The sequence below is a fragment of the Pseudophryne corroboree genome, chromosome 2, assembly GCF_028390025.1.
Source record: "Pseudophryne corroboree isolate aPseCor3 chromosome 2, aPseCor3.hap2, whole genome shotgun sequence".
Taxonomy (NCBI): domain Eukaryota; kingdom Metazoa; phylum Chordata; class Amphibia; order Anura; family Myobatrachidae; genus Pseudophryne; species Pseudophryne corroboree.
Genome location: NC_086445.1, coordinates 94106314 through 94122373, shown reverse-complemented (window position 1 = coordinate 94122373; position 16060 = coordinate 94106314).

Below are 16060 nucleotides of genomic sequence, written 5' to 3'. Positions count from 1 at the left end.
CAGCTGGCTCCAGTGACAGACACTAGGGGTCATTATTGACCTCTAGTGTCTGTGCGGCGCTGCTATGGGAGAGACATCATGACCTCTCTCCCATAGAGAGGAGCCGCGGGAGGCCAGACGGAGCAGCAGCAGCAGCAGCGGTCGGGAAGCAGGAGCGGGGCAGTGGTAAGTATTTTTTTTTTGTGTGTGTGTTTGTAAGCGGCTACTAAGGGGCACAGCGACAGGGGGCACAGCTACTGGGGGCAAAGCAACAGGGGGCACAGCAACAGAGGACACAACTACTGGGAGTAATTCCAAGTTGATCGCAGCAGCAAATTTAGCAGTTGGGCAAAACCATGTGCACTGCAGGTGGGGCAGATATAACATTTGCAGAGAGAGTTAGATTTGGGTGGGTTATTTTGTTTCTGTGCAGGGTAAATACTGGCTGCTTTATTTTTACACTGCAATTTAGATTCCAGTTTGAACAGACCTCACCCAAATCTAACTCTCTATGCACATGTTACATCTGCCTTATACTTGCCTACTTGACCCTCTCCATGAGGGAGAAAATGCTCTGTTCCTGGACTTTCCTGGTAATGTATGATTGCCATCACCTGTGGTGAGCTAGGTAATTGATAAGAAAGGTGTTTCACCACAGGTGAAGGCAATCATACATTACCAGGAAAGTCCAGGAACAGAGCATTTTCTCCCTCATGGAGAGGGTCAGGTAGGCAAGTATGCATCTGCCCCACCTGTAGTGCACATGGGGGGTCATTCCGAGTTAATCGCTCGCTAGCAGTTTTTAGCAGCCGTGCAAACGCATTGTTGCCGCCCACTGGGGAGTGTATTTTCACTTTGCAGAAGTGCGAAAACTTACCCGGAAAGGCTAAAAGATCTTAACATGTATAGTTTGGAGGAGAGAAGAGAAAGGGTGGACATGATAGAAACTTTAAAATTTTATCAAGGGTCTTAACAAAGTTCAGGAGGGAAACATTCTTCAAAGGAAGAGAAGTATTAGAACTCAAGGACATACACTGAGACTGGAGGGGGGGAGGTTCAGGGGAAATTTAAGGAAAAATTACTTCACAGAAAGGGTAGTGGATAAGTGGAATAGCCTCCCATCAGAGGTGGTAGAGGCTAAGACTGTAGAGCAATTTAAACATGCTTGGGATAGGCATATGAATTAGAGATGAGCGGGTTCGGTTTCTCTGAATCCGAACCCGCCAGAACTTCATGTTTTTTTTCACGGGTCCGAGCGACTCGGATCTTCCCGCCTTGCTCGGTTAACCCGAGCGCGCCCGAACGTCATCATGACGCTGTCGGATTCTCGCGAGGCTCGGATTCTATCGCGAGACTCGGATTCTATATAAGGAGCCGCGCGTCGCCGCCATTTTCACACGTGCATTGAGATTGATAGGGAGAGGACGTGGCTGGCGTCCTCTCCGTTTAGAATTAGAATAGATTAGAGAGACACTTGATTTACTAATTTTGGGGAGCATTAGGAGTACTCAGTAGTGTACAGTGCAGAGTTTTGCTGATAGTGACCAGTGACCACCACTTTTATTTATAATCCGTTCTCTGCCTGAAAAAAGCGATACACAGCACACAGTGACTCAGTCACATACCATATCTGTGTGCACTGCTCAGGCTCAGGCCAGTGTGCTGCATCATCTATTATCTATATATAATATTATATATATCTGTCTGACTGCTCAGCTCACACAGCTTATAATTGTGGGGGAGACTGGGGAGCACTACTGCAGTGCCAGTTATAGGTTATAGCAGGAGCCAGGAGTACATAATATTATATTAAAATTAAACAGTGCACACTTTTGCTGCAGGAGTGCCACTGCCAGTGTGACTAGTGACCAGTGACCTGACCACCAGTATATAATATTAGTAGTATACTATCTCTTTATCAACCAGTCTATATTAGCAGCAGACACAGTACAGTGCGGTAGTTCACGGCTGTGGCTACCTCTGTGTCGGCACTCGGCAGCCCGTCCATAATTGTATATACCAGTGACCTAACCGTGGTTTTTTTTTCTTTCTTTATACATACATACTAGTTACGAGTATACTATCTCTTTATCAACCAGTCTATATATTAGCAGCAGACACAGTACAGTGCGGTAGTTCACGGCTTTGGCTACCTCTGTGTCGGCACTCGGCAGCCCGTCCATAATTGTATATACCACCTAACCGTGGGTTTTTTTTCTTTCTTTATACATACATACTAGTTACGAGTATACTATCTCTTTATCAACCAGTCTATATATTAGCAGCAGACACAGTACAGTGCGGTAGTTCACGGCTGTGGCTACCTCTGTGTCGGCACTCGGCAGCCCGTCCATAATTGTATATACCACCTAACCGTGTTTTTTTTTTCTTTCTTTATACATACATACTAGTTACGAGTATACTATCTCTTTATCAACCAGTCTATATATTAGCAGCAGACACAGTACAGTGCGGTAGTTCACGGCTGTGGCTACCTCTGTGTCGGCACTCGGCAGCCCGTCCATAATTGTATATACCACCTAACCGTGGTTTTTTTTTCTTTCTTTATACATACATACTAGTTACGAGTATACTATCTCTTTATCAACCAGTCTATATATTAGCAGCAGACACAGTACAGTGCGGTAGTTCACGGCTGTGGCTACCTCTGTGTCGGCACTCGGCAGCCCGTCCATAATTGTATATACCACCTAACCGTGTTTTTTTTTTCTTTCTTTATACATACATACTAGTTACGAGTATACTATCTCTTTATCAACCAGTCTATATATTAGCAGCAGACACAGTACAGTGCGGTAGTTCACGGCTGTGGCTACCTCTGTGTCGGCACTCGGCAGCCCGTCCATAATTGTATATACCACCTAACCGTGGTTTTTTTTTCTTTCTTTATACATACATACTAGTTACGAGTATACTATCTCTTTATCAACCAGTCTATATATTAGCAGCAGACACAGTACAGTGCGGTAGTTCACGGCTGTGGCTACCTCTGTGTCGGCACTCGGCAGCCCGTCCATAATTGTATATACCACCTAACCGTGGTTTTTTTTTCTTTCTTTATACATACATACTAGTTACGAGTATACTATCTCTTTATCAACCAGTCTATATATTAGCAGCAGACACAGTACAGTGCGGTAGTTCACGGCTGTGGCTACCTCTGTGTCGGCACTCGGCAGCCCGTCCATAATTGTATATACCACCTAACCGTGGGTTTTTTTTCTTTCTTTATACATACATACTAGTTACGAGTATACTATCTCTTTATCAACCAGTCTATATATTAGCAGCAGACACAGTACAGTGCGGTAGTTCACGGCTGTGGCTACCTCTGTGTCGGCACTCGGCAGCCCGTCCATAATTGTATATACCACCTAACCGTGGTTTTTTTTTCTTTCTTTATACATACATACTAGTTACGAGTATACTATCTCTTTATCAACCAGTCTATATATTAGCAGCAGACAGAGTGTTTAGTGCCGCCGCTCACCTTGTCAGCAATCGGCGTACGAGGTTACATCCAGAAAATGTGGAGAAGATGATGTTCATTAAAATTAATTATAATCAATTCCTCCGCGGAGACATTGACCAGCAGCAATTGCCTCCACAAAGTACACAGGGAGCTGAGATGGTGGATTCCAGTGGGGACGAATTGATAATCTGTGAGGAGGGGGATGTACACGGTGATATATCGGAGGGTGAAGATGAGGTGGACATCTTGCCTCTGTAGAGCCAGTTTGTGCAAGGAGAGATTAATTGCTTCTTTTTTGGGGGGGGTCCAACCCAACCCGTCATATCAGTCACAGTCGTGTGGCAGACCCTGTCACTGAAATGATGGGTTGGTTAAAGTGTGCATGTCCTGTTTTGTTTATACAACATAAGGGTGGGTGGGAGGGCCCAAGGACAATTCCATCTTGCACCTCTTTTTTCTTTTCTTTTTCTTTGCATCATGTGCTGATTGGGGAGGGTTTTTTGGAAGGGACATCCTGCGTGACACTGCAGTGCCACTCCTAGATGGGCCCGGTGTTTGTGTCGGCCACTAGGGTCGCTAATCTTACTCACACAGTCAGCTACCTCATTGCGCCTCTTTTTTTCTTTGCGTCATGTGCTGTTTGGGGAGGGTTTTTTGGAAGGGACATCCTGCGTGACACTGCAGTGCCACTCCTAGATGGGCCCGGTGTTTGTGTCGGCCACTAGGGTCGCTAATCTTACTCACACAGTCAGCTACCTCATTGCGCCTCTTTTTTTCTTTGCGTCATGTGCTGTTTGGGGAGGGTTTTTTGGAAGGGACATCCTGCGTGACACTGCAGTGCCACTCCTAGATGGGCCCGGTGTTTGTGTCGGCCACTAGGGTCGCTTATCTTACTCACACAGCGACCTCGGTGCAAATTTTAGGACTAAAAATAATATTGTGAGGTGTGAGGTATTCAGAATAGACTGAAAATGAGTGTAAATTATGGTTTTTGAGGTTAATAATACTTTGGGATCAAAATGACCCCCAAATTCTATGATTTAAGCTGTTTTTTAGTGTTTTTGGAAAAAAACACCCGAATCCAAAACACACCCGATTCCGACAAAAAAAATTCGGTGAGGTTTTGCCAAAACGCGTTCGAACCCAAAACACGGCCGCGGAACCGAACCCAAAACCAAAACACAAAACCCGAAAAATTTCAGGCGCTCATCTCTAATATGAATATCCTTACAAAGAATTAAGGTTCAAAAAGGGTTGAGATTGCCTAAAGGATTAAAAAAAGGGGCAGACTAGATGGGCCAAGTGGTTGTTATCTGCCGTCAAATTCTATGTTTCTATGTATGCCCACAGACTCCCTTTGGCTAGTTTCGCAGGAGTCTGTGAGCAGGCTTACAGAGGAAAAGAGGTGCTGCATTCTGCTGAGTCCTCGGAGTAAGGCAGTCAGCACATATTACACATTACACATATTACAACATTACATGTATGTTTATATGTGTTAACTGGCCCCCATCAGCAGTGCGTCCAACTCACAATCAACCTCATGGACATTTAAGTATGATAAAAATGATTTGAGATTGGGTATAGATAGAACAAAGTAGTGTAATTATAGATAATTTACTGTGTTTAGTGCACCCTAATGGTCTGTGACTGGTAACAGAGGAATCTGCAGATAACAGTTTGGCTGTGTCACAGCGCTTTCATGTGTCTTCCCGGAAATCTGTCAGGTCTCTTAGGGATTCTGGTCATTTAGGGGTTTTCCAGGTTTAACATATTCAGAATTAAAAAGTATTTTAACATGTATTAGTGAAATTATATAAAAATAAACTTGTTCATAACTATTTAAAACTTTAAATAAAAATAAAAAACTTTCCAGGATCCTGAATACAAAGAACATATAGATGATCATGTAAGTTCCGTATTTATAATGAGAGCAAGTCAGTACGGTATGAGAACCCTCACGTATGAAACCAGATAGAATATAAAATTAAACTGAACCTGTCTACAGTCTAATTTTTCCCTAGCTAGATGAATAAAAATAGGTATCTGTCTAATTACCATTTATTTATAAAGTGTTGGCATCTTACTCAGTTTTAATATAGACAGACCCTCGTTCAGATGTGGTTGAAGGTGCTGCGTCCGTAGCAAATATTGGTACTTTCTGCATGTGCAAGACTCGTTATTCACATGGGTCCTGCCATGACGGACGCTAATCGGAAGCAGACTATTAGTGATTGACAGTCTGATGCAGTGTGGGGGTGGCAGGGGACTCCAAATGGAGATGTGTCACCACTGTTGCAGGGAAAAGACGAGGGCATGCTCTCCATCAGAGGACGGAGATTTCCTTGCCTCTAGTTGGCCAGCTTGCGCGACCCCATGGGTCACGCAGCCAACCAATGGTCTTGGAGATGATCCCATACTGCGTCCTGGATGCAGCTCAGCTCAGTAATGGAGTAGTAGGTGTGATGCCCCCTGCTGTATTACCATATTAGTGTTAGGTTCCTGGTGCTCAGAACAAGGGAGATGTTATGAAGTGAGTCCAGAGCACCAGGACGTAATACTGGATTTGGAGAAATGGAACGGGAATAGCCCCTGGCACCCTACCTCTGTTGTTTTACCCGTGTTGTCAATTCACGCTTGCAGGACTATGGTTTCTTGGGCCCATGGCAGCCGCGTTTGAAGGGCGGATTAGGTCTGCCCAACTCCGATGCCCCCTCAGGTCTTAAAGAGAGACAAAGCGTGAACTGAGACAGGGTAATAACAAGGGGCCCTCTAACTGAAACAACCAAAGCCAGGGGCTACTAACTAGCCTAAAACTGAATGTATGTGCGGCTTGCCGCCAAAAGGAAAAGAACAACAAAGGAAATGCTGACCACACGCCGACACAATACTTTTGTGTACCGGCGGTGACAGCATAAGCAGAACCCTCTGCAAAACACCAGTGACAGATACAACCAAGGAATACAGCGGCCTAGGCCGACGGACGCGGCAAAGCCGCTACTCACGGAACCGGTACAAATACTGCCAAACGGACAGGAACCCCCAATGCTGCCGACACAGACTCTCAGAACTGGAGGACAGGCAGAATCCCAAACGACAGACCGGTGGACACCAAGAAGCCAGAAACTCGACCAGGCATAGGCAAAGCCACAGGACCTCTGGACAGGAACGCTTCACGGCAGGACACGGGATCAGACACAGGAATCGACACAGGGACTGACACAGGAATCGACACAGGAAGCAGCTAGACAGACACTGCTAGACAGGAGCTCAGGAACTGGCAGGAACAAGCTCAGAACTCAAGCCCTCTGGAAGACTGGAAACTTAGAAATATCACCAGCGTCTGTGAATTGCACTCAACCAGCATATAACAGAGAGGCCTAATTAATTATGTCGTGCAGCTGCCCTGTTGCATGACTCCAAACAGACAAGATGCAATTAGCAGACAGGTGAGGCCAACCACATGGAAACAGGCTGCAATTACACAGACTCACCACTGACAGAAAACAATAATCTTCTAAACCAGAGCAAAGGGAAATCCTGGCCTGCAAGAGAACTAAAAACATAAAATAGGAATGAACCACTACCTGTGGTTCATAACAATTAGTGCTATCACTGCTGCTTCTATGTAAGCGTGATGCCCCCTGCTGCATTACAATATTAGTGCTATCACTGGGTGTAGTAGGGTTTGCGGGCGGCCGGGCTCCCAGCGACCAGCAAACCGGCACCCGAACCCCGACCGCCGGCATACCGACAGCGTGGCGAGCGCAAATGAGCCCCTTGCGGGCTCACTGTGCTTGCCACACTGCGGGCATGGTGGTGCGCTACACACGCCACTCTATTTATTCTCCCTCCAGGGTGGTCGTGAACCCCCAAGAGGGAGAAAAAGTGGCGGTATGCTGGCTGTCGGGATTCCGGCACCGGTATACTGTGCGCCGGTATCCCGACAGCCGGCCACCTGAAGACCACCCCTATCACTACTGCTTCTATGTAAGCGTGACGCCCCTTGCTGCATTATTATATTAGTGCTATCACTGCTGCTTCTATGTAAGCGTGACGCCCCCTGCTGTACTACCATATTAATGCTATCACTGCTGCTTCTATGTAAGCGTGACGCCCCCTGCTGTACTACCATATTAATGCTATCACGGCTGCTTCTATGTAAGCGTGACGCCCCCTGCTGCATTATTATATTAGTGCTATCACTGCTGCTTCTATGTAAGCGTGACGCCCCCTGCTGTACTACCATATTAATGCTATCACAGCTGCTTCTATGTAAGCGTGATGCCCCATGCTGCATGTGCTATAACTGCTGCTTCTAAGTAAGCAGCAGTGATAGCATTAATATGGTACAATGAAGCTGCAGCAATAGCACTAATATTGTAATGCAGCAGGGGGCATCACGTTTGCATAGAGGCAGCAGTGATAGCACTAATATGGTATAGGAATATCCTGAATGCCTAGCCATAGGTATGTCTAGTGGAACAACACTGCCCAGCAAGCTGTACTGAGTCTGCTAATTATCATATAGGAATATCCTGAATGCCTAGCCATAGGTATGTCTAGTGGAACAACACTGCCCAGCAAGCTGTACTGAGTCTGCTAATTATCATATAGGAATATCCTGAATGCCTAGCCATAGGTATGTCTAGTGGAACAACACTGCCCAGCAAGCTGTACTGAGTCTGTTAATTATCATATAGGAATATCCTGAATGCCTAGCCATAGGTATGTCTAGTGGAACAACACTGCCCAGCAAGCTGTACTGAGTCTGCTAATTATCATATAGGAATATCCTGAATGCCTAGCCATAGGTATGTCTAGTCACTAGTGTATTAAATATTAGCAGATTTATTCAAGTTTTATTTGTAGTTATTTGGGGAATGTGTAATGGTTTCATCCCTACATATCATTTGTTTGTTTAAGTTTTATTGCTCCAAATGGGTGATGGGCTAGGGGAGGGTCCAATCAATCAATGTGCTTACATACACATGTTTGGGCTTTATATTAGTGTGTAGTTTAGCTGAATTAGCGTAGCTGAATCAGTGTGGGGAGAAAATCTCTAAGGGATTCATCTGGGACTTATACTGGACTTTAACTGGACGGAAACTGCATGGAAACTCCAAACAAAAGCAAATAAATCATCACAATCCACCAAAACTTGGACTGCAGCTACAAATGTATGTACACACCTATTATTCTCCAAACCTCACTTACCCGGACACTAAACATTCACTTTCTGCAAAAAACCTGCAATACAACTTTTACTCTGACCCTGCAAATACCTGGAAAACAAATGTTTAATTGAGAAGCATATTTGATGAAGTAACACTGACTTGTGGTTTGCCAACACTGTGTAATTTTCCATCTAACATCAACAAATATTTGATTTACTGGTAATCTGTAGATATTAACATCATTTTAAATACTTGCAAATCGTATTTCTTTCTGCAAACTTCACTGCTCTCTCATACAGCCACCACTCCTCCTCCTATTCTCATTTTACTACCAGTTTACACACCATCCACACTATGGCCAGGCTGGCAACCCCCATTACTCATTGTCCTTCTAATCCTTTATTCTGTCCCGTTACCACCTCTATCCCTCTCTCCCAGTCTCCTACATCTCATCCTCTCTCCTCTCCTCTGTCTGCCTCCCTACCCCTCTTTTGTTTCCCCATTGCAATTCACTTCTGCCCCTTCACATCACTTATACCCCACCACTCAACCCTGCTCTCTCCCTCCTCTGCCTGTCTCCTCACCTCTCCTCCACCAGTATCAAACTGCACTCCCTCCCTGTCTCACGCATGCAGTCTCCCTTCCTAGCCAAGGCCCCAGCACCATCATCACACCCTCTTTATCCTCTCCTTCCAAATTACTCCTACCTCAACGCTACAGCAATCCTGATAATCTCATTCACATCTCTCCCACAAACTCATACCCCCTATCTTGTGCACTCTGGAATGCCAGATCTATTTGCAACAAACTGGCCCCCACTCATGACCTTTTCATTTCCAACTCCCTGCACCTCCTGGCCATTACAGAAACCTGGATTACTCCTCATGACACCACTTCTCCTGCTGCTCTCTCTGCTGGGGGCCTCACATTCTCACACACACCCCGACCCGGGGGTCGCCATGGGGGTGGTGTTGGGATCCTTTTACCCTCAAGCTACACATACCAACTTATACCTCCAGAACCTTCTCTTACATTCTCTACATTTGAGGTCCATGCATTACGCCTCTACCAACCTACTAATCTTCGAGTTGCTGTAATTTACCGTCCACCTGGCATTTCCTCCAAATTCCTTGACAACTTTGCTTCCTGGCTACCTCACTTCCTCTCTTCTGACATTCCCTCCATTATTCTAGGTGATTTCAACATCCCTATCGATAACCCCACAAAATCACCTGCCTCTAAACTCCTTAACCTCACCTCTTCACTTGGTCTCTCCCAGTGGACCACCTCACCCTCCCATGTGAACGGGAGCTCACTGGATCTGGTTTTCACTCACCGCTGTGATATTTCTGATTTATCCAATTCCCCTTTTCCCCTCTCTGACCACCACTTGCTCTCTTTCAACTTATCTATCTCTGCTTCCCCATCTCTCCCTCCTAAGGCTACCATCACGAAGCGTAACATTGAGGCTATTGACACCTCATCCCTGTCCTCTCTGTTTGACTCCCTTCTCTCTCCTCTTCTCTCTCTCACATGCCCTGAACAAGCCACATCCCTATACAATGCATCTCTTACTTCTGCCCTTGACTCTGTTGCTCCGCCAACCACTATTCACCCTCGCAGCTCAACACCTCAACCCTGGCACACCAAATGCACCAGATACCTACAAAAATGCTCACGTACTGCCGAGCGACAGTGGAGGAAATCACGCTCTAAAGCAGACTTCCTCCATTTCAAATACATGCTCTCATCCTTCAGTACTGCCCTTTCCCTTGCTAAACAATCATACTTCAAAATCCTCATTTCTACACAGTCTTCCAACCCCCGGCGCCTCTTTGCCACTGTTAACTCCCTCCTCTGCCCACCACCACCTCCTCTCCCTTCCTCATTGTCTGCTCTTGACTTTGCCACTTATTTCACATCCAAGATTGACTCCATACGTCAGGATATCACTTCCCACCAGACCAGCAACCAGCCACCACCCATCCCTTGCCACCCCTCCCCTTCCCTCTTACCAACTCTGACATCTTTCTCCCATGTATCTGGCGAGGAAGTCATGGCCCTCATCCGTTCCCCCCCCCCCCCCCACAACCTCCCCGCTCGACCCTATCCCCTCCCACCTCCTCCGTTACCTCTCCCCTTCTGCCTGTTCCCATCTTGCCCGCCTTCTCAATCTCTCCCTTTCATCAGGCACTGTCCCCTCTGCCTTCAAGCATGCTCTTGTCTCCCCTATTCTTAAAAAACCTACCCTTGATCCTAACACTCTCTCCAACTCGACCCATCTCTCTCCTCCCCTTTGCCTCCAAACTTCTTGAGCGTATTGTCTATAATCGCCTCACTGCCTTTCTTTCCTCTCACTCACTGCTTGACCCATTCCAGTCTGGTTTCCGTTCTCTCCACTCCACTGAAACTGCCCTCACAAAAGTCTGCAATGACCTCCATGCAGCCAAATCTAAGGGCCACTACTCTCTGCTTATTCTTCTTGACCTCTCTGCTGCTTTTGACACTGTGGACCATCCTCTCCTTCTGCAAATCCTTCACTCTCTTGGTCTGCGTGATACTGCCCTCTCCTGGCTGTCCTCCTACCTCTCTGATCGTTCCTTCTCTGTCTCCTCTCATGATGCTACCTCCCCCCCACTTCCACTAACTGTTGGTGTCCCCCAAGGCTCTGTTCTTGGTCCTCTCCTTTTCTCTCTCTATACGTCCTCTTTAGGTGAACTCATTAGTTCTTTTAACTTCCAATATCACCTCTGTGCTGATGACACTCAAATCTACCTCTCCTCCCCTGATCTCTCCACGGCTCTCCTCACTCGTACCTCAAACTGTCTTTCTGCTATCTCTTCCTGGATGTCTCAGCGCTTTCTTAAACTCAACATGTCTAAGACTGAGCTGATCATCTTCCCACCCTCCCGCACAGCCTCACCTCCCACAATCTCATTATCCATTGATGGCACGACTATCTCACCTAGCCCCCAAGTACGCTGTCTTGGCGTAATCCTTGACTCCTCCCTCTCCTTCAAACCACACATTCAGCACCTCTCACAAACCTGTCATTTTCATCTCAAAAACATTTCTAGAATCAGACCTTTTCTCACACAGGATGCCACTAAGATCATTATTCACTCACTGATTATTTCCAGACTGGACTACTGTAATCTCCTCTTAACTGGCCTCCCTGACAATCACCTCTCTCCACTCCAATCTATCCTCAATGCTGCTGCCCGGCTCATCTTCCTCACCAAACGCACTACGTCTACCTCCCCTCTCCTACAGGCCCTCCACTGGCTTCCCTTCCCTTTCAGAATCCAATTCAAACTTCTCACACTCACTTACAAAGCCCTCACCCACTCCTCTCCCATCTACATCTCTGACCTTATCTCCCTTTACTCTCCCACCCGTCCTCTTCGCTCTGCTAATGCACGCCGACTCTCCTGTCTTCTGATTACTTCCTCCCACTCCTATCTCCAAGATTTTTCACGTGCTGCTCCCTTTCTCTGGAATTCTTTATCTCTCCCCCTCAGACTCTCCACCTCTCTACAAAACTTCAAATGGGCTCTTAAGACCCATTTCTTTACCAAACCTAGCCAAATCTCAACATAACCCTCTGTTCCACGCTCTCTATGTACCCCATCTGTGTCATCCCTGTCTGTCTACCCCTCCCCTTAGAATGTAAGCTCTCACGAGTAGGGCCCTCTTCCCTCATGTGCTTATACTTTTCTTACTTTAATAATCCTCAACTGCCCAGATCCCACAGTTTTTTGACCACCTGGAACTTATCTCTATGTTTACTGGTGTAGTTATGCTTAGTTGCCCTGTACTTGTCCTATATTGTATTCAACTGTAAGTCACTGTTTTCCTATTTTTTATGTGCATTTGTACTCTGTAATTGGGCGCTGCGGAACCCTTGTGGCACCATATAAATAAAGGATAATAATAATAATAATAAGGCATATTCTGCTGCACTATATCTGTATATGCAAATCTAATTCTGCTAGGTAATGCAAATTGAAACATTATTGCATAGTATGTGATTCTGAAGTACTTTTTTTTAGTTTTGAATGATATAGACGTAGTTTAATCTTTGTGGAATGCCTGGTTGTTTTTTTAAGGTAATTTATTGCCTGGCATTTGAGGGGTGGGGTGTGGTTACAGATTTCAATTATTGGTTTCACTTGTAGTAGTCCTCTACTTAAGTCCAATGGTGTAGGCTGTGCATTTATGATCTAAGCGTGCATTTTTATCAAAGTGTGATAAAATTGACACATAACAGCAGCGTTCCATCAGCGTTCAATCGAAGTGAAAAAGAAGGAAAACAGAAGCACACCAATCTAACAAAACAAAGAAACCAGAGGAACTAATAACAAATGTGAGTCACTTACTCTTCAGACCACTCACCTCCTGATTGTTGCATCTGATTAAATAGCACGGAACTACCTTACTTGGACATTTCATAAACCATCCATTTCACCAACAAATGCTTATATCTGTATTATTGTAATTTTGTTTTTCATGCACAGCTGCACCAATGCAATCTTACCTACAAACACCTAAAAAATCTAACAATTACCATTGCTTCTTAAACCTCACAATCTTAATTTCTTACGGTCCAAATACATTTCAACACCCACTTTATCTACGCTTCTGATTCATTTCATACTAAATCTACACCCATTGAGCCGACACTGCTTTTCTAATCTGCATTTCTGCAATTCTTCAGCTCTGACTCCCTTACAGCCTCCACTCCTACTTCCACTTTCCCTCAGCCTATTTACCTACTAAACACTATGTCAAGGCTTTCTTATACTCCCCACATCACTCAGTGTCTACCTAATCATGTGTCTTTATCCTTCCCCCCTAGTCTCCTACACCTCCTCCTCTCTCCCCTCCTCTGTCTCCCCTCCATCTCTCTGTATTCTTTCCCCTCCTTTCCTGTTACCCCACTTTCACTCACGTCAACCCCATGGTCCTGCTACCCCACAACTCAGCCCTGCTCCCTCTCTCCCTTCCCTGTCACCTCCCCACACCCCCATCCACATCACACTGACCTCCCTCCCTGCCCACCTCCTGCAGTTTCCCCTCCTAGCTCTGGCACCCGCACCATCACCACTCTCTCATCATCCCTGCCCTCAAAGTTAATCTCTCCTCATCGCTACAGCAACCCTGATAATCTCATTCACATCTCTCCCACAAACTCATACCCCCTATCCTGTGCCCCGTGGAATGCCAGATCTGTTTGTAATAAACTGGCCCCCACTCATGACCTTTTAATTTCCAACTCCCTACACCTACTAGCCATTACTGAAACGTGGATTACGCCCTCTGACACTACTTCTCCTGCTGCTCTCTCTGCTGGGGGCCTCGCATTCACACACACACCCCGACCTGGGGGTCGCAATGGGGGTGGTGTTGGGGTCCTTTTACCTTCTAGTTACTCCTACCAACTCATACCACCAGAACCATCCCTTACATTTTCTACATTTGAGGTCCATACTATACGCCTCTTCCAACCAGTCCATCTTAGAGTAGCTGTCATTTACTGCCCCCTTGGCGTTGCTTTCAAATTCATAGACAACTTTGCTTCCTGGCTTCCTCACTTCCTCTCTTCTGACATTCCCTGCATTATCCTATTCGATTTCAACATCCCTATTGACATCCACACACAATCCCCTGCCTCTAAACTCCTTAACCTCACCTCTTTACTTGGTCTCTCCCAGTGGACCTCCTCACCCTCCCATGTGAATGGGAGCTCACTGGATCTGGTCTTCACTCACCGCTGTGATATTTCTGATTTTTCCAATTCCCCATTTCCCCTCTCTGACCACCACCTGATCTCCTTTAACCTATCTCTCTCGACTTCCCCATCTCTACCTCCCAAGGCTACCATCACTAAGCGTAACATTGAGACTATTGACACCACATTCCTTTCCTCCGTTTGACTCACTTCTCTCTCCTATTCTCTCTCTCTCATGCCCTGAACAAGCCACTTCCATATACAATGCATCCCTTACTTCTGCCCTTGACTCTGTTGCTCCACCAACCACTATTCACCCTCGCAAATTAACACCTCAACCCTGGCACACCAAATGCACCAGATATCTGCAAAAATGCTCACGTACTGCTGAGCGACACTGGAGGAAATCACGCTCTAAGGCAGACTTCCTCCATTTCAAACTTATGCTCTCATCCTTCAGTGCTGCCCTTTCTCTTGCTAAACAGTCATACTTCAAGAACCTCATCTCCCCCCAGTCTTCCAACCCCCGGCGCCTCTTTGCCACTCTCAACTCACTCCTCTGCCTACCTCCACCTCATCTCCCTTCCTCACTCTCTGCTCTTGACTTTGCCACTTACTTCACATCCAAAATTGACTCCATACATAAGGACATCACATCACACCAGACCATCAGTAACCAGCTTTCTCCCATCCCTTACCACCCCTCCCCATCCCTCCCACCAACTCTGACATCTTTCTCCCATGCATCTGGAGAAAAAGTCATGGCCCTCATTCGTTCCTGTCCCCTCACCACCTCCCCACTTGCCCCCTCCCGCCTCCTCCGCTACCTCTCTCCTTCTGCTTGTTCCCATCTTTCCCACCTCTCAATCTCTCCCTCTCATCAGGCACTGTCCCCTATGCCTTCAAGCATGCACTCATCTCTCCTATTCTTAAAAAACCTACCCTTGATCCAAACACTCTCTCCAACTACCGACCCATCTCTCTCCTCCCTTTTGCCTCCAAACTCCTTGAGCGTATTGTCTACAACCGCCTTACTTCCTTTCTTTCCTCACACTCACTACTTGACCCATTCCAGTCTGGCTTCCGTCCTCTCCACTCCACTGAAACTGCCCTTACAAAAGTATGCAATGACCTCCATGCTGCTAAATCTAAGGGACACTACTCTCTACTTATTCTACTTGATCTCTCTGCTGCTTTTGACACTGTGGACATCCTCTCCTACTGCAAATCCTTCACTCCATTGGTCTGCGTGACACTGCCCTCTCTTGGCTGTCTTCCTCCCTCTCTGACCGTTCATTCTCTGTCTCCTCTCATGACTCCACCTCCCCCTCACTTCCACTAACTGTAGGTGTACCCCAAGGTTCCGTCCTTGGTCCTCCTCTTCTCTCTCTATACGTCCTCACTAGGTAAGCTCATTAGTTCTTTTGGTTTCCAATATCATCTCTATGCTGATGACACCCAAATCTATCCTTCCTCTCCAGACCTCTCCCCTGCTCTCCTCACTTGTATCTCCAACTGTCTCTCTGCTACCTCTTCCTGGATGTCCCAGCGCTTTCTTAAACTTAACATGTCTAAGACAGGGCTGATCATCTTCCCTCCCTCCCACATAACCTCGCCTCCTACAATCTCACTATCTATTGATGGCACTATTATCTCCTCTAGCCCCCAAGTGCGCTGTCTTGG